General features: G+C 41.7%; 1 protein-coding gene across 1 annotated transcript in view; it reads left to right on the top strand.

Moving 5' to 3' along the window:
- The window catches only part of LOC148108514 (uncharacterized), a 71,939-nt gene that overhangs the window by 12,371 nt on the left and 40,970 nt on the right, over positions 1 to 18,598 (top strand). The window contains exon 2 of the mRNA XM_087869940.1: positions 6,469 to 6,631. The gene's annotated coding sequence lies outside the window, so the exon portion shown is untranslated. The remainder of the gene's footprint in view (positions 1 to 6,468; positions 6,632 to 18,598) is intronic.

Raw genomic sequence — 18,598 nt, forward strand, 5'->3', positions numbered from 1 at the left:
TGAATGCAAATTGATCTTAGTTATCAGAAAAAAAAAGTCTTTCCCACAAATCTCCTTGCAGATGAAGGACTTTTACAGGAATACTTTCTTTTGGTCAAACCATCAGAGTAAAACATGAACTGTCTATAAATGACAAAGACTTAAAAAATGGCTATGGTTAAAGATCTGATGAGAGTTCATTTTATTGTAATTGACAAGGAATTTTGGTTATTGCTCTGATCTACATTTTAAAATTACAACTAGTAATATTATACAGGATATATCAGATTTTTAGGAATTTCATACAAATAGCAAAGAAACTTAAGCATCATTTCTTATTTGACAGTACTTTCCATGAGATTTAATGTATACAAAAGTTACACAGTTATAAAAACTTAGCTCTTTTAATGGCGAAGACTCCATTTTCTTTCTTTTTTTTTTTTTTTAAGATTTTATTTATTTATTCGACAGAGATAGAGACAGCCAGCGAGAGAGGGAACACAAGCAGGGGGAGTGGGAGAGGAAGAAGCAGGCTCATAGCGGAGGAGCCTGATGTGGGGCTCGATCCCATAACGCCGGGATCACGCCCTGAGCCGAAGGCAGACGCTTAACTGCTGTGCCACCCAAGCACCCCAAGACTCCATTTTCTTAAGTAGTCAAAGACCTGATAGAGGCAAAACACAGAATCTTTGTTTTTTTTAGGCAGATTACATTAAAGGTAAAGAAAAACCTTTTTACAATTTCTTAGTAAGAGCAAACCTAAAAAAAAAAAAAAAAAAAAAAAAGCAGACCAGTAATCCAAATGCTAATTTTGTGACAGTGTACTTTTGGTATTAAAATGCTCTCTCTCTCTCTCTTTTTTTTCTTTTTAACTCTGTGGTCAGTGTTTTGTTTGTCTCCTGGGGTTTACATTTCAAAGACATGATAAGATTTACAGTCTCAAGGGAAAGAGAAATCTAAGTTTTCTTCTACGAGTTTTTTGGTAATTGCTATTTAAAATTTTCCTTTATATTAGGGGTCAGTTGGCTTGGACATGAGTCCATTTCCTCATCAATCACCACATTTTCCTCTTCCTTCTCATCGCTTTCCCAGAGATTCTACCTCTTAGCCTCTGAATCAGGCTTTATCCAAAGTATATTGTGCCCTCCTAGCTTTGCAAAAACACTTATAAAATAGTCTCCAACTTATTACCCTGCTCTCCTGTTTTGTCTGCCAGCCCCAAAGCTAGCGGACCAGTGGACACTTGCACCTCCTTCGCTAACCTTAGCTCTTCTAACTTTCTAACCTGAGCTTCAGCCTCTAGCTGGGCATGGTGGCCAGCCCACGGTGGCAGCTATGTTTGCCTCTTTGCCACAGTGTGCTATGTGCAATTTCTCAAACAAGCCCATTGAAGCAGCCAGTGTTTTTGTGGTGTCCCTGTACTCACAGGCTGGTCCACAAACATCAGATGTCTAGGCCACCTCACCCACAAAGAGGTCAACGGCCAACTTGGGATTTTCCTCATGGATGCCTCTTTCCCAGGGCCCATTCCTTTGGTTTCCTGGCTCACTCCCCAATTGTTGGTTCACGTTCCTTGGGAGCTTCCCAGGTATGATCTGAAACTGGCCCTTATACATGGAGGGCAGAGAGACACCGAAGAGAGAGGCAGGCCACTTCAGATTGGTAGGTGGCGGGTTTAATAAGCAAGGGAACTTACACATAAGGCTTATCTTCGGTGGCCACAAGAAGAGTAGATCTCTGCACTTGCCTGCCAAGTCTTAAAAGGTTATACAGAGGCCTTAATGGGTTTTAGTCACATAAACCATCCAGATGGTCTCAACATCACATCACTATCACAAGGCTGTGTCCTTGGGGCAGCATCTAGGAGTGGGAAAGGCAAGCAGAATGCACATTCCAAGGACAGGGATGGGGGTGAGGAGCCTCCAATTACTGTCCAGCTCACAGATCAACCAGGGGTCACTGTTTCTCGACCACTTTGAACAATGCCCGCTGGAAACACTCCTATGCAATGTAGTACTGGAAGTCCTACACAGAGCAATTAGGAAAGAAAAAGAATGAAAGGCACTCAAATTGGAAAGGAATAAGTAAAATTGTCTCTGTTGCAAATGACATGATTTTGTATATAGAAAACTCAAAAGACTATATCAAAAGAGCTGTTAGCACTAACAAATGATTTTATTTATAATGTATAATCAATATACAAAAATCAGTGGAATTTCTATGCAGTAACACTGAACTGTTTGAAAAAGAAATTAAGAAAACAATCCCATTTACAAAAACAGAAGAAGGAATAATACTTCAGAATAAACTTAACCAAGTAGGTGAAAGACTTACACATTGAAATTATGAAACATTGATGAAAGAAAATTTAAAAAACACAAATAAATGAAAAGATGCCCCATCTAATGGATTGGAAAATTAATATGTGTACTACCCAAAGTGAACTACAGATTCAATGCAGTACCAATCAAGATTCCAATGTCTTTTTTCATGGAAATAGAAAAAAATCCTAAAATTCACATGGAACCATAAAAGACCTAAAGTAGCCAAAGCAATCTTAAGCAAGAATAAAACTGAAGGCATCACATAATATATGTTTTCAAAATATATGACAAAGTTACAGCAATCAAAATAATATGGCATTGGCACTGTAACAGTTATATAGGCCAACTGAACAGAATAGAGAGTCCCCAAATGATATTGTGCTAAGTGAAATAAGCCAGACACAGAAAAACAAATACTGTATGATCTCATGTATATGTGGAATCTAAAAAAGCCAAACTCATAAAAGCAGAGAGTAGAACGGTGGTTGCCAGAGGCTGGAGTACAGGGGAAAGGGAAAGCTACTGGTCAAAGGGTACAAACTTTCAGTTGTAAGATGAATAAGTCCTGGGGACCTAATGAATAGCCTGGCGACTATAGTTAATAATACTATATTATATATAGATGGTCCCCTGACTTACAGTGGTTTGACTTAAGGTTTTTTGACTTTATCACAGTGCAAAAGTTATATGCATTCAGTAGAACTTCAAATTTTTTACTTCAGTCTTTCCTCAGGCTAGTGATATGCCCTGTGATTCTTGTGATGCTGGGTGACGGCCGCAAGCTGCAGCTTTCAGTCACATGATCAGGAGGGTCAGTAACTCACACCCTCAAAAACATTCTGTACCCAAAGAACCATTACGTTTTTCACTTTCGATACAGTATTCAACAAATTGCATGAGCTATTCAATACTTTATTATAAAATAGGCTTCATGTTAAATGACTTTGCCCAACTCTAGGCTAATAATGTATGTGTTCTGAGCACGTTTAAGGTAGGCTAGGCTAAGCTATGATGTTTGGTAAATACAAGGTGTATTTATTTTAAAGATTTTATTTATTCGAGAGAGAGCGAGAGAACACAAACAGGGAGAAGAGGGAGAAGCAGGCTCTCCGCTGAGCAGGGAGACTGATGCGGGGTTTGATGGCAGAATCCTGGGATCATGACCTGAGCCAAAGGCAGACGCTTAACTGAATGAGCCACCCAGGCGCCCTGGCAGTTGGTGTATTAAATGCATTTTGGACTTACTATATTTCAAGTTATGGGTTTCGGGATGCAACCTCATTGTAGGTCAAGAATGATCTGTACTTAAAATTTGCTAAGAAAGTAGATCTTAAGTATTCCCATCACACACAAAAAAGGGTAACTATATGAGGTAGATATGTTAATTACCTTGACTGTGGTAATCATTTTAAAATGTATATGTATATCGAAACATCATATTGTACTCAATATAAAAAAACCCAACAATCCAATTAAAAATTAGAGGAACTGCACAGACATTTCTCTAAAGGAGACATACTGATGTTTAATGTCACTAATCATCAGAGAAATGCAAATCAAAACCACGATGAGATCTAGCCTCACACTTGTCAGAATGGCCATTATGAAAAAAACAAGAAATAACAAGTGTTGGTGAGGATGTGAAGAAAAGGAAACCTTGTGGCACTCTTGGTGGGAATGCAAAATGGTGCAGCCACTGTGGACAACAGTATGGTGTTTCCTCAAAAAAATTAAAAATAGAACTACCACTTGATCCAACAATTCTACTTCTGGGTATTTATTTGAAGAAAACAAACACTAAGTCAAAAAGGTATGTACCTCTGTGTTCATTGCAACATTATTTACAATAGTCAAGATGTATGTTCATCAGTAGATAAGTGTTCATGAGTAGATGACTATAAAAGGTGTGTATGTGTGTGTGTACATACTCACATACATACAATGGACTATTACTCAGCCATTAAAAAGAATGAAATCTTGCCATTTATGACAATATGGATAGATCTAGAGGGTATACAGCTAAGTGAAGTAAGTTAGAGAAAGACAAATACCCTATAGTTTCACTACATGTGGAATCTAAAAAAACAAGCAAAACAAAACAGAAACACACTCATAGATACAGAGAACAGTCTGATGGTTTCCAGAGGGGAAGGGCACGGCAGGGTGGACGAAATATAGGAAAGGATTAGAAGGTACAAACTTCCAGTTATAAAATAAAGACATGGGGATTCAATGTACAGCATAGGGAATATAGTTAATAATACGTAACAACTTCGGTGACAGAGGGCAACCAGATTTATCATGGTGATCATTTCATAATGTATCTAAATGTTGAATCACTATGCAGTACAGCTGAAAGGAATATCATATTGTATGTCAATTACACAAAAACAAAAAAGTCATGATGTATACCTTAAACATATACAATTTTTGTCAATTATTCTCAGTAACACTGGAAAAAATTAAAAATTGCCCTACCAGATATCAGTTTATTACAACTGTAGAAATTAGATGCCATAGCAATGGTGTAGGAAAAGATAAATAGGCTAATAAAAGACTATAAGGAACCTCCAAACAGACCCAGATATATGTAGAAACTTTACATTTTATTGTATCACCTTGTAAGACACTGTGACTAGCAGTGTGTAGGGAAATGCGAGATTTCCTACGATAAATCATTCTGTGAGAATTGGTTATTCACATGTGAAAAAAATGGATCCCCGGGGTGCCTGGGTGGCACAGCAGTTGAGCGTCTGCCTTCGGCTCAGGGCGTGATCCCGGCGTTGTGGGATCGAGCCCCACATCAGGCTCCTCCATTGTGAGCCTGCTTCTTCCTCTCCCACTCCCCCTGCTTGTGTTCCCTCTCTCGCTGGCTGTCTCTGTCTCTGTCGAATAAATAAATAAAATCTTAAAAAAAAAAAGGATCCCCTGTATTATACAAAAAAAAATTCCAGGTGGATTAAAGACATATTATAAAATGCAAAATTAAGTTATTTAGAATATATCCTAATTACCTTGGAGTAGGGAGAGATTTTTCAAAATACAAAAAACATAAACCACACAGGAAAAGGTTGATAATTTCGGCTACTTTAAAATTAATTTCAACTCATCAAAAGACATCATAGTAAAAATGGAAAGATGGAACTTGGAGTGGTAGAAGATATTTACAACTCATATGAGCAGCGATTAATGTCTAGAATATATTGAAAACCTTAAAATCAATAAAAAAATAGAAAACAATAAAGCTAAAAATGGCAAAAGATGTAAACAGAATTCATACAGAAGAGGAAACATGAAAATCTGCTAACCTCACAAGGAATCGGGGAAATGCATAAAATAACGCAGACCTATTGTTTTCTCATCTGTCGGATTGGCATGAGTTAAAAAGCTGATGAATGTTGGTGAGGAAGTGGGGCTTGTGTATTCAACTGATGGAAATGTAATCTGGTCCAACCATTTTGGAAAAGATTTGACATTCTAGTGAGATTGAAGATGTAATACCCTTCAATCCAATAATTTCACTCTAGGTGTAAACACAAGAGGATTTCCTACATGTATATACGAAGAGATGTATGCAAGAATGTTTCAGTACTGTTGGTAATGCTGCAGGACTAGAAACACCAAGTGTCGATCAGTGAATTGGCGAATAAACTTTTAAATATTCAATGAGTATGTGAGACAGGGAAAATGAAGGAACTAGATGTACTTGTTTCAGTGGGAATAAATCTCTTTCACTAGGAGTGATCGTGTTTTATAATTTTCAATAGGAGTGTAATAGGCAAAATGAGAAATCCTGTGGAGGAAAGAGAGAAAGTTCTGTGGATTGCCAAGGAAAAAGCATTTTGCAGATGAAGGGTTTTTTTTTGTTTTTTTTTTTTTTGTTTTTGGCCATTAAAATATGATCATTTAACTTACTTTGCCTCTTTCTATCCATAACCCGTTATCTTAAATTCCATTGGATACTTTCTTTGCAGTAACTGGTTCTTACCACAAGAGGTCAGCATTTGCGTGGAAATATTTCCCCCAAAGTGACGTAGTGAAAAAACTGAGACCAAAAGAAGTGAACTTTTTGTGTTTAGATGTATTCCTGTCTGAAGTGGATTCTGGTCCTAATCTTCAACTGCAAAAAAATTTTTTTTTAATATTTTATTTATTTATGTGACAGACAGCCAGCGAGAGAGGGAACACAGCAGGGGAGTGGGAGAGGAAGAAGCAGGCTCCCTGCGGAGGAGCCCGATGTGGGACTCGATCCTGGAACGTCAGGATCACGCCCTGAGCCAAAGGCAGACGCTTAACGACTGCGCTACCCAGGCGCCCCCAAATTTTAAGTAAGTTATTAGAAAACGATAGATCTAGTGCTGCGTTAGGATACTTGGTTCTTGTTAGCTCCGAGCACCTAGCAGTTCCGGACAGCAGAACCGGAGAAGGCTCATCTTCACTTTGATGGTGTTTTTCTTGCAAGGAGTTCCTCTACTGTCAGTTTAAAAAATAAGTGATACATACCTGTATCCGGGGCAATTACGAAGTTATGATTATTTCATGAAGTTTTGTGACCTCCTTGCTAGCATGTATTATATTTATGAATACCTCTTAGAGGAAAATGAAGCACTTTGCTTTCAGGGCTGGAGGAGGTCTCCGCTGCTTGGTTCTGGTTAGACTTTCCACTACAATGTGTCTTCACCCAACTCCAGCTTCCTTCCACCCACTTTGTAAATGGAAAATAGCGACGAATTTCCTGTTTTGAAGTTAGACCTCCACTAAATTGTCAGTGTCGATGGCAATGAATCATAGGGAATCTAGATAGCATTTTTATTGGAACACTTTCCCCACAGTGCTTCGCGCTCAGCCTTGTACTTGAATGTCTGCCCTAATGAAAACAGAAACCTGATCAATCCGTTCCCAGCAGCTAACAATCCGTCAGTGACTCCTAATAGCTTTCAAGACCTGGTTGAATTAGCTCCACACACAAAACTATTAGTAATGTGGCCCTGACTGATCTGTCAGCCTTATGCAAAGGGTACAATATTCTTATGTATTACTTAGAAAGATATATGAATATTAGTACTTAGTTACTATATGCTGAGCACATCATATGTCATTGTCTTTCATACTTTATATACATGATCTCCTTTATTCCTTTTTGAAATATTGTATGCAAATGAGAAAACCAAGACTCCCAGAACTTAAATGTATTTTTTTTTTAAGATTTTATTTATTTGACAGAGAATACAAGCAGAGGGGAGTGACAAGGACAGGGAGAAGTGGCTCCCCACTGAGCGGAGAGCCTGCCATGGGGCTCCATACAAGGATGCTGGGATCATGACTTGAGCCGAAGGCAGACGCTTAACTGACTGAGCCACCCAGGCACTCCCCCCCCGCCCCCCGCCGCCGGAGAACTTAATCTTTACACAGCTGAGATTTGATCTTGAGTGTTTTTGACTCCAAAGTCATTATTGTATATTACACTTCTCTCATCTTGCCTCGCCTCATAACCACATACTCTGCAGTCAGAATGAGGAACTCGCAGTTTCTCCTCTGCACTAACTAGTCAAGTCCTTCTTGGGTTTAACACTTAGTTGTATCACCTGCTGTGGTTGGCCCTCCCTGATCTAGTCACCTGTGTTCGTTGCACCTGCTCTGAGTTCCAGTCCTGAGTAGTTGTTCTAGACTGTGTGTGAGGGAGTGTGGCAGAGGATTGGGGATGTAACAGCCGGTGCCGTCCTGGAAGAAGCAGGGCTCTGTGCAGTGCAGAACTGCACTTTTAACTGAACTCCAACAAGGAGGTGATTCTTCCTTTCAAAGGGAGCAAAATAAGTCTATCTCCTCTGACCCCAGAATATGGTTACTAGGAGAAAGAGAGGGTACTGAGAGAAGCAGTAACTAAAGTTTCAACACTGAGCTCCCAAGTTAGAGGGAATAGAAGAATACAGGGCTAAGAGAATAGAAAAAGATATTACCTGGGCTAGCAAATCAAATGAGCAGCTGTATTTAAAAGCTAGACTTGAAATGAACTTTGAGCTTTTGCAAATGTAAAGACCAAAGGGCTCTGGAAATAAGGAACAACAACCCCCACCCAAACTACTATGGGGAGGATTTGGGTACTCAGAATGGGCAATTCCAGAGAAATAACGTTCCTTTCTTAAATTCTTCTCTTAAGGTAGCTTATTGCTGTTTGAGCATGCTGTGTGGGAGCAGAAACTTCGATGGATTCTATCTCCAACATTCTCTTTTCATTGTTTTCTCAAAAATTGGAAGCTAGACTTTCCCTTAGATTTCTAGCATGAGTGTTGCCTTTCTTATTTGTTTATTTAGCCTTTCTTTTTAAAAAAATATTTTATTTATTTATTTTTTTGAGGGAGAGAGCTAGAGAGAGAGAGAGAGAGAGAGAGAACACAAGCCAAGGGGAAAGGCAGAGGGAGAAGCAGACTCCCCGCCAAGTAGGGAGCCCGATGTGGGATTCGATCCCAGGACCCTGGGATCATGACCTGAGCTGAAGGCAGATGCTTAACCGACTGAGCCACACAGGTGCCCCTATTTAGCCTTTTTAATTTAGCTATGGCTTCTTCCTCTTTTCTCTTTGTGGGTTGAACAGTTTTCTAGTTTATGAGACTCTAGAAATTTCCAGGTGAAAATGGTTCCATTTTCTTGAGTGGAAGGAATTCCTCAAAGAAATGGCCTTATTAGTTTATCATTTCAAGTATTTTCTTTTTATCACTCATTTTGAAAATGTTATGGGGAAGGGAATTGCCAGACAACTGTTCATATGTATTTTCTCATTTAATTCCCAACACAGTCCCTATGATGCTATTATCCCCATTTCGTAGAGGAGGGGATAAAGTCTGATAAAGACTGAATAGCCCAGTGGTAAGTGGGGAAGCTGCGATTTGAATAATATTAAGTCCAATTCCACTATCCCAAAGTTTCCCAAATTTGAATGAAGACTAAACTTTTTAAAAAATTTATAGTATATTCTAGTGTGTGGATAAACTTCAGAAATGATTGAAGCTCACTAGACCCCTGTCTTTCTTTTTTCTTTAATCCCCATTCCCTATTTCCCCCCCCACCCCCCACCCCGTACCTCTCCTCTGGTAACCATCAGCTTGTTGTCATAGTTAAGAGTCTATTTCTTGCTTTGTCTCCCACTCTTTTTCTTTCTCCCCCATGCATATACGTTTTGTTTCTTAAATTCCACATATGAGTGAGTTCATATAATATTTATCTTTCTTTGACTGACTTATTTCGCTTAGCATTATACTCTCTAGCTCCATCAATGTTGTTGCAAATGGCAAGATTTCATTCTTTTTTATGGCTGAATAATATTTCATTGTGCAATATATGTATACACACACACACACACACATACACACACACTACCTCTTTATCCATTCATTTATCAATAGACACTTGGGCTGCTTCCATAATTTGACTATTGTAAATAATGCTGCAATAAACATTAGGGGTGCATGTATCCTTTTGAATTAGCATTTTTGTATTTTTTTGGTAAATATCCAGTCGTGCCATTCCTGGATCATAGAGTAATTCTATTTTTAATTTTTTGAGGAACCTTCATACTGCTTTCCACAGTGGCTGCACCAGCTTGCATTCCCACCAACAGTGCAAGAGGGTTCCTTTTTCTCCACATCCTTGCCAACAATTATTATTTCTTGAGAATAAACTTTTTTTTTTTAAGAAAAATATTTCCACGGACACTTCATGTTGGCTAAAATTATTATGTTTCTTGAGTGAATAATAAAACTAGAAGTAAATATCTCATGCTTATGGCATTTATATAACTACAGAACTAAAAGCAAATGTACACATTAAATAGAATAAAAAATTCAGATAATATTACTAATGAACAATTAATATCATTTTCTTGCACTAAAATTGAGGCTGGCGGTATAAATGTAATATCGATTTTTACCATGAAGGTTCTTTACGGTTTGGTGTTTCTGTATGCTCTGTGATGATTCTATTTTAACATTATTGTTTTCTCTTTGAACTACTGTTAAAGCCCAAGATTTTTGCAGCACATTGGGATATGATTTAGCCTTTACTTGGCCTAACTGATTATTTTGTTATGAAATTCACCTCTGTTCTTGTTTCATTAGCTCATGACAACAAATAGAACTATGTTTCTGGAATGTTCACTCTTTGAGGGTGGGTCCTCTGTCTGTGTTCCCTGTTGTATTCTTGGTGTCTAGAATAGTGTCTGGCACATCGTAGTTGCTTAAGAAATGTTTAGCAAATAGAAGACTTAATTAAAACATACTTGAAGCTAGTACATTATTAAGTGTAAATGCAGGCCCTGAAATCTCGTGGTAGTAATAGATATTTAGATGGCCATCCAGATGGTTCAAAATGTGCTTATATTGCTGAGATAATATTTTGAGTTATTTCTTAACTGATTTCTGTGTTGTCTCCAGCCCTTTTCGTCTTACTTTAGCCACTCCAGCAGGTACCTGGGGTTCTAGTCCTGTGACCTCATGGGAGCGAGCTGGTGGGTCAGGGAAGCAGAGATTATTTACAAGCTTTCTTGATTGTTGTTCCTTAAGCCTTCAGATGAAAGAGCCAATTTTGACTAGACGCTTCCTCAATGTGATGCTTATCTTCCGTTCGTACCTTCAGATCTGCTCTCCATTTTCCTCCATCCTCGTCTGGGCCCTCGGAGGCTGATCCTGGTGAACTACATAACTGGGCCCTTTTGTCTTTTGGCTTCTTCTTCGATTTGGTCAGTGGGAGGCAGTGGCATGAGATTGGAGGGGCATACCTTAGTGGCTCCTTATCTGGACAGATGTCCTTCCTCCCACACAGTCCCCCATGTGTTGGTGTTTGGGTCCTGTGAAAGGTTGTGGAGTTGGGACAAAACCCCAGAGATGTGAGGTGAAGGGAACAACGAGACTTGAGGTTGTCTGACTTCCTGGTGAAATGGTGGACTCAAGTTAGAAACTAATAATGATAGAGAATGACGTAGGAAGGGGTACAAGATGGCAGAGTAGGAGGGCCCCAAGCTCACCCCCGGCCATGTTTACAACAAGGTATCACTCACATCGGAGTCAAACCAGAGAGCAATTTGAAGACTGGCGGAACAAACTCCACAACTATGTGTAGAGAAGAAGCTGCACCGGAGAGGTTAGGAAGGATAGAAATGGTGGTTGGGAGCTGCCCACAGGAGGGAAGGAGCTGCAGGCGTGGACAGGGCAAAGCACCAGGAAGCCCAAACAGGGAAAACGAATCTCCATAACATCTGGCCTTGAAAAGCAGAGGGGCCGAATTCCTTGAGTTTGTATAACCAGCGGGACTTGCAGCCTGGAGCTTTAAAAGTCAGCTGAGAATACAAGAGCATTAATTCAAAGGGATTCATGCATACCTGTGTTTATTGCAGCTTTATTTACAATGGCCAAGATATGGAAGCAGCCCCAGTGTCCATCGATTAATGAATGGGTAAAGAAGTGTTATGTGTGTCTATGCACATATATACGCACACACAGTGGAATATTATTCAGCCATTAAAAAGAATGAAATCTTGCCATTTGCAACAACATGGATGGAACTAGAGAGTATAATGCTAAGTGAAAGAAGTCAGAGAAAGACAAATACCACGTGATTTCACTCATATGTGGAATTTAAGAAACGAAACAAATGAGCAAAGGAAAAAAAAGTAAGAGAGAGAGACAAAGCAAGAAGCAGACTCTTAACTATAGAGAACAAACTGATGGTTACCAGAGGGGAGATGGGTAGGGAGATGGGGGAAGTAGGTGATGGGGAAAGGGAGTGCAGTTGTTGTGATGAGCACGGGGGGATGTATGGAAGTACTGAATTATTGTTTTGTACATCTGCGACTGACATAACATATAGTTAATACAACATAATATAGTTAACTGCATGTTAACTAACGGAAATTAAAATAAAAACTTTAAAAAAAAGTCAGCTGACTCAGCACTGGGTATGCTAGGAGGGTGATTGATAACTGGGTCTGCACCCTTAAAGAGATGACCTCCCCCCCAAAAAGAGAGAGAGAGACGATTAAGTATATTTTTCCATACATAAATTTGCATACTGAGATTCATACCCTCCATGACATGTTTTTAGAAGGTTGTCATTACAATGGAAACTCAAAAATTTTAAATTGTCATAGTGAGCTCAGTGGACCCCATCTAAGAATCCGCCTTGAGATACACTGCATTATGTCATGCTTTTAAACTTTGGGTTATAAAATTCTAGAAGCTGGTTTCTGTGTGTGTGAATGAAAGTTATGATTAAAAGTTATACTCAGGCTGGGGCACCTGGGTGGCGCAGTCATTGAGCGTCTGCCTTCGGCTCAGGGCGTGATCCCGGCGATGTGGGATCGAGCCCCACGTCAGGCTCCTCCGCTGGGAGCCTGCTTCTTCCTCTCCCACTCCCCTGCTTGTGTTCCCTCTCTCGCTGGCTGTCTATCTCTGTCAAATAAATAAATAAAATCTTTAAAACAAAAGTTATACTCAGGGAGGCAAGAGGATAGAGTGGATAAGAATGAGGATCTGGACTCAGGCGCTCATGCAAAAAGGAATAAGGCATTTATCTGCTTCCAAGCAGATGGCTTGCCATTAACCAAAAAACCCATTTCTTCTTTTTGTTGGGTGTGCACCTAGACCTCTCTTGTGCCCCCTCAGGTTGGCACAGAATGCAGCTAAGTTCTAGCCAATGGTTTGTGAGTGGAAGTTTGCAGGTCACTTTCGAGCTAGGGCTTTTAAGAGGAAGGTGTGCCCTCTTCATACTTGTCCCCCTTAGTGTCTCGATGCCGAAGATGACACGGCTGTGGAGAGGACACTGCCACAAAATGATGGAGCCCGAGTTCCTGAGTCGCCCTGTGGAGGAGAGCTGCCAAAGACTAGGAATCTGTCTCCCACGTTGAATTATGCCAAGAAATAAACTTCTGTGTTCTGTAAGCCATTGTAGCCCTTTTTTGAGGGGCTGTTTGTTATAGCAGCTAGTGTTATCCAAATTAAATACATTCTTTTCATAACTATAACCATGATGGAACACACGGAAAGAGGGGATTCCTGCAGTCAAATATGTTATCTAGTTGGATTCAGATTTCCAGAAGGGGAAGGAAGGGGAAGAAGCTAAAAAAATGGAAAGCCTTCACATCTTGCTTTCTTTCCTGAAGCCAGACCCTTTCCAGGTCCTCCTGGTCTCCCTGTTGTGTCTCACCCTGGGCAGTGTTTTCCCCCCACCTCTTCTCCATCATTTTCTTTGTTCGTTTTGCTCCCAGGCAGCAGCCTCCTCAGCTCAACCATGAATGACATCCGCTAGAAGTGCTGGCCCCTTTTTAGATCTGGGTCATGCTTTGTGTGTCTTTCCGCATTAGTGTGACAAAGAGCTCTTCCTGACCCTCTGGTTCTTTTCCCAAATGATCCACTGGCAATTTGTACGGTGAAAAGTTGGTCTTCCAACAGTCCATAAGTAATGTGACTTACTAATCAAAGGAATTTCATAATACACGGGGCACTTAAATTGTTTCATTTAAATAAGTTGTATTGTTATTTTTTGAAAACATTTTTAAATTCCAGGTTAGCTGTAGATCTACCTCTTGAGACAAAATACCTGACTTTCAATCAGCACTTTTTGCCATGAAAGGCCGACTCCTTCACTAAATGGCAAAACCAGGTAGTGTCCCATAGTATTTTATCACCGTCCTCCAACCTGATAATGGATTTGACAGAGACACTTCTCAGGACACAAGCAAACACCCATTTAGCACGTCTGTATATACCCTTAGACCAGCCCATCCGGAGTGGGCACGAGTGAAGATAGGTTCTGAGCACGCTGTCCTAAATGAGATCTGATTTAGGGCAGCACGGGGAGGCCTGGTTCGGGTCAATTCCAGTGCAGCCCTGCTCCAGGCTCTGTCTGGAGGCCTCCCCAGAGGGGAGGTGTGGGTGGTGTCCAGTTCTCTCCCTTCTCCAGGGCACTGCCAATCTGTATCCTTGGCTCGAAAGGTGTAATAACACAACTCAAAACAAATCGTAGGCACATTTTTACCTGGAGTTGCCAACTGTCCTGGATTGACCGTTCTCATCCACAAAGTAAGCCTGGATCTTAGAGAAAAATAAGTGCTTCAGAAGCATTTGGAATTCTCTCTCTCTCTTTTTTTTTTTCAACTCCCAAAGCCTGAGACCAAAAGAAGGCAGTACTTCTAAGTCGCTATATGTAGATTCAAGTGCCTGCGTTGATAATATTTGGTATCAGGACTTCATTTTACATTTTAAAATAATATTCCAACTCTGAAAAAAATTACTCTTTTGGCAGGTTTTCAGGAAAGAAATGTTTACCATGTGAGACTTTAGAAAAAAAGGAAGGGAAATTAGTCACTCAATACTTCGAAGCATCCAGCAACTTCAAAATCCCTGGAAAAATCAACACAAAGCAGACCTCTTACAGATTTCTTAACTTTTCTATTCTCTTAGGAATGCCAACCTCTCAGCTGGCTGGAGCACAATTTGCGAGCCAGGATTGGCCCAAACCAAACTGTGGTTTTTTTCCTTCTCCTATAGCAAGGGCATTCGAACGGGCAGTCGCAGCTGCAGCTTCGAGTGTGCCCCCCACAACTGGACAGAGTGGGGTCTGGCGCACGGCGATTTTTGTGACCTGCTCTGTAGAGGGTGTCACGTTCTGGCCAGTCGCTCGAGGAGGAGCGACCACCCACTGGGCAGAGCCTTGCGGGAGAAGCCATGTGTTCCCCAGCCCAGTGCTGCTCTCCGGGTTGGCAGGGTGGGTCGCCAAGGAAAAGTACAGACTTACGTGCCAAAGGGCCTCACTCATATCACGTCTCTGCCCAGAACCTACCACCGCAGAAAAGTTAACTAGCCACCTACCATCCATTTACCAGCACAGTGGAGGAGAAGGATGACGGATCTCAGTGCTCGCTGGGAACGCACCACCGTCATGTGAGAACCCCCGTCGGGGTGGCCTTCACAGAAAGTGGTGACGGCAGTTGTTCCAGTGGGCAGAGATACAAACGGCACACTTGGAGGTTCACTTTATATAGGGGGAGAAGCCGCTTGAGTTGCAGATGGCCATGAACTGGGGAACAAGGGTAAATGGCTTGGCTGCTTGGTCAGGGCCCCGAAGGAACCAGATTGGAAGGTCCGTGATCAGGTAATCTGGGGAAGAGGGATGAGATTATGGGCTCAAAGTGTGTGTGTCCTCGTATCCTACCTTAATGCCCACCAGAGAACTTCCACTGCAGAGGGAGCGCTCAATAGTGAGGTAGACAAGAAGTCTGATTTTGTGGCTATGGACAAGTCATGACGAGCCTTGAGGACACCAGACCACCCACTGGGTGGCAGAGTGGTATCAATTTGATTAGTCCGCACCAGAGCTGACACCTACCGTGCCCCTGTGTCTCTGTTAGAACCACCATCCGAGGGCTCGCAGAATTCCTGATCTATAGATGGGGCATCCTGCATAACACTGTCGCAGTGGGTCCCTGACCAGGAGAGCCACTGGGCTCGTCAGGTATGTGCTTACCCAGGAGTAGCTAGTGCAGTGGGACAGGGAAGAGATTATTGAAGGCTCAGCTGGGGTGCCAGCCTTGGGACAATAACCCGTAGGGTTGGGGTGCGGCTGTCCTCACTGTGTAGTATACACACTAACCCCGTGATTGTGGTGCTGTGTTCCCAGTACCCAGAATTCACAGAGACAGGAACCAAGGGGAAGAAGCAGGTGTGCAGCCTCTCCCAGTCACTGCTTCTCAAGCTTGCAACCTCAGGCTCTGCCATATTAAAGTGCCTGCTTCCCACAAGGGAAGCGCTGGGCAGTGTGTGAACTTGGAGCTGGGACTACGGCTGGGTCATTTTAGTCTCCTCATCTCAGTGGAAGAACTGACAAGGAAGAGAATTACTGCATTGGTAGGCAAAGTTGACCCCAATCACCATGAGGAGTGGGTCACTTCTAAATAATAAAAGCATGGAGGAATTGACTAGAACGCAGAGGACTCATTTGGGTGTCTCCTGGTGCTTATCCAGGAGTAAGGGTAAGCCTGGGATCACAGTAAATGGGCAACCTTAATAGCTAGCTGTGGCTTGCTGAGGGCAGGGCAGCTCAGGGCTCGGGCCGAGGTCCTAGATAATCAGGCAGGCAGCCTCGGCTGTGTGGAGCACCGGCCAGGGGGGACCGAAATTAGAATCGGTGGTAGAGGACGGAAATGAAGACTTTATGTTGAGATCTGCTTTCCAGGGAACTCAAGAAAGATCCCTAGCACCTGACATAGGACCGTGAACAAAGCCGGGAGGCCCTCTGGTAGACTACATGAATCTTTGGTGAATATAGGATTGCACGAGTGCCTTGTGCTCTGTCGTAAAGGTGCTCAAGTTAATTCACGTTTGAGACGTGCTTAGGGAGCTCGGCAAAGTCTGTATATTAGCACGTGGCGCCCCAGCCAGTTTGAGCAGGGTTCACTGCCTGTCCCTCCCACAGAACTAGGGTCTCGTGGTGAAGGCTCACACACAGCTTTGGAAACGCACCAAACCACCTCTCTGCTTGCCTCCCCAAGCCACTGTGTCACCAGCAGGAACTCATTATGCCCTCAGAGTCGGAGCGACAGAGAGAAATACAATCCTTCAGGCTTAACCATTTTCTTTCCCCCAAGTAAAAAAGCCAAGTCACACATGGCTACAATTTGGATGCTGTGTCACTTTCCCACTTTATTGCTCCACACATAAACCAGTTGAATGTTTTTGTGACTGAATGAATTTAGTTTTTCAATTATCCCATGTACCTTATCCCAATAAATTACCAAAATAAACAGCAGGCATAATATAATTACAGTGTTGACAGTGGTCTGAGGCTTAGCTAGATGAAAAATTGCTCTCCCTCCAGCCCTTCATTTCTCTTTCCTGGGATCTGCTGGTGGGAGGTGAATTCTCCAACACGTGAGCTATCTTGTTGACATGCAGTCCTGGGTGTGGGTGGACCCGGAGGTGTTTTGCCTAACCGTGAAAGACTTTGAATAAGGTCCACAATCTATCAGTCTCTTATGCTCTTCCCATCTTTTTTTGCTTTCTCTTAGTTTTTGACATTTTGACAGTCTGGTTCAGTGACTCTCAGCTCTTTTGTTTCTAGTTCATTATCCCATTCTAGAATTTTGGTGGCATGCTTGAAGAGATTGAAACACTCAGGAAACAAGCCATACAATGCCACGTGATCACTGCTGGGGGGAGTGCTTGCTCGTGGGGTCTGTGAAAGCAGCCACAACTACTGCTTCATTCACCTGGTAGTTTTTCAGACCCAAGGGGTTGTTTGAGATGACCTTTTCACTGCCCTGGCCTTTTGTTCCCTAAAATTTGCCTTTAGTCCTGGGTTGATAAAAATCTGTATTTTGCTGCCTTCCTGTATGTTTCACGTAGCGCTAGGTTGCTTTTCACAACCATCTCACCTCTGTGTTTTCTCTTTTGAACAGCTCTGTAACAGGAAATATTGTGCCAAAAAATGAAATTTACACCTTGCTCAATATTTGACTTCAGATTAGCAATGGGTTTGCGAGATGCCACAGTCCTATATATGACCCATCGGTTAGAACCCTGGATCTAGCTAGTAGTGGTGATTTCTATGAAGAAGACAGTATGAGTTACCTGTGTTAAGAGAAAATGATGCAAAACTTAGAAATAAAGTAGAAGGATGAATATTTATGCATGTGAATGTCATGGGTCAAATTGACCAGCAAACCCATTCAAAGAGCCATCCAAACCTCTAGGGGAATGACACTTTGACAACTTTGTTGAGTATGGGTCAGACCCCATAGAGCTAGATGGTAATGAAGGTAATTGATACACTGCCAGTGGTTTTGGTCCAGAAGGGCAGATGGTTTCTGTCTGGCTGAAGAGAGAACTCCAAAGATTATGGCCCTATTGCCCTGTAGGGTAGTTTTATATCTAACTTAGCAACTTAAATTTTTAAAAAAATAGACCATTTTTTAAAGATTTTATTTATTTATTTGAGAGAGAGCATGAGCAGGGGGGAGCAGCAGAGGGAGAGGAAGAAGCAGACTCCCCGCTGAGCAGGGAGCCCGATGCAAGACTCGATCCTAGGACACTGGGATCATGACCTGGGCTGAAGGTAGATGCTTAGCCGATTGAGCCACCCAACGGCCCTAGACTGTATTTTTTTAATAACAGTTTTAGATTTACAGAAAAATTGAGAAGCTAGTACAGAGGATTGCCTTATACCGTACCCACTTTTCCTTATTTTTAACATCTTATGTAAATAGGGTACATGTGTCTTAAATAGTGAACCAGTATTGTTACATTATTATT

The sequence above is a fragment of the Ursus americanus genome, chromosome 19 (assembly GCF_024610735.1).
Source record: "Ursus americanus isolate L20-20 chromosome 19, mUrsAme1.1.p, whole genome shotgun sequence".
NCBI lineage: Eukaryota > Metazoa > Chordata > Mammalia > Carnivora > Ursidae > Ursus > Ursus americanus.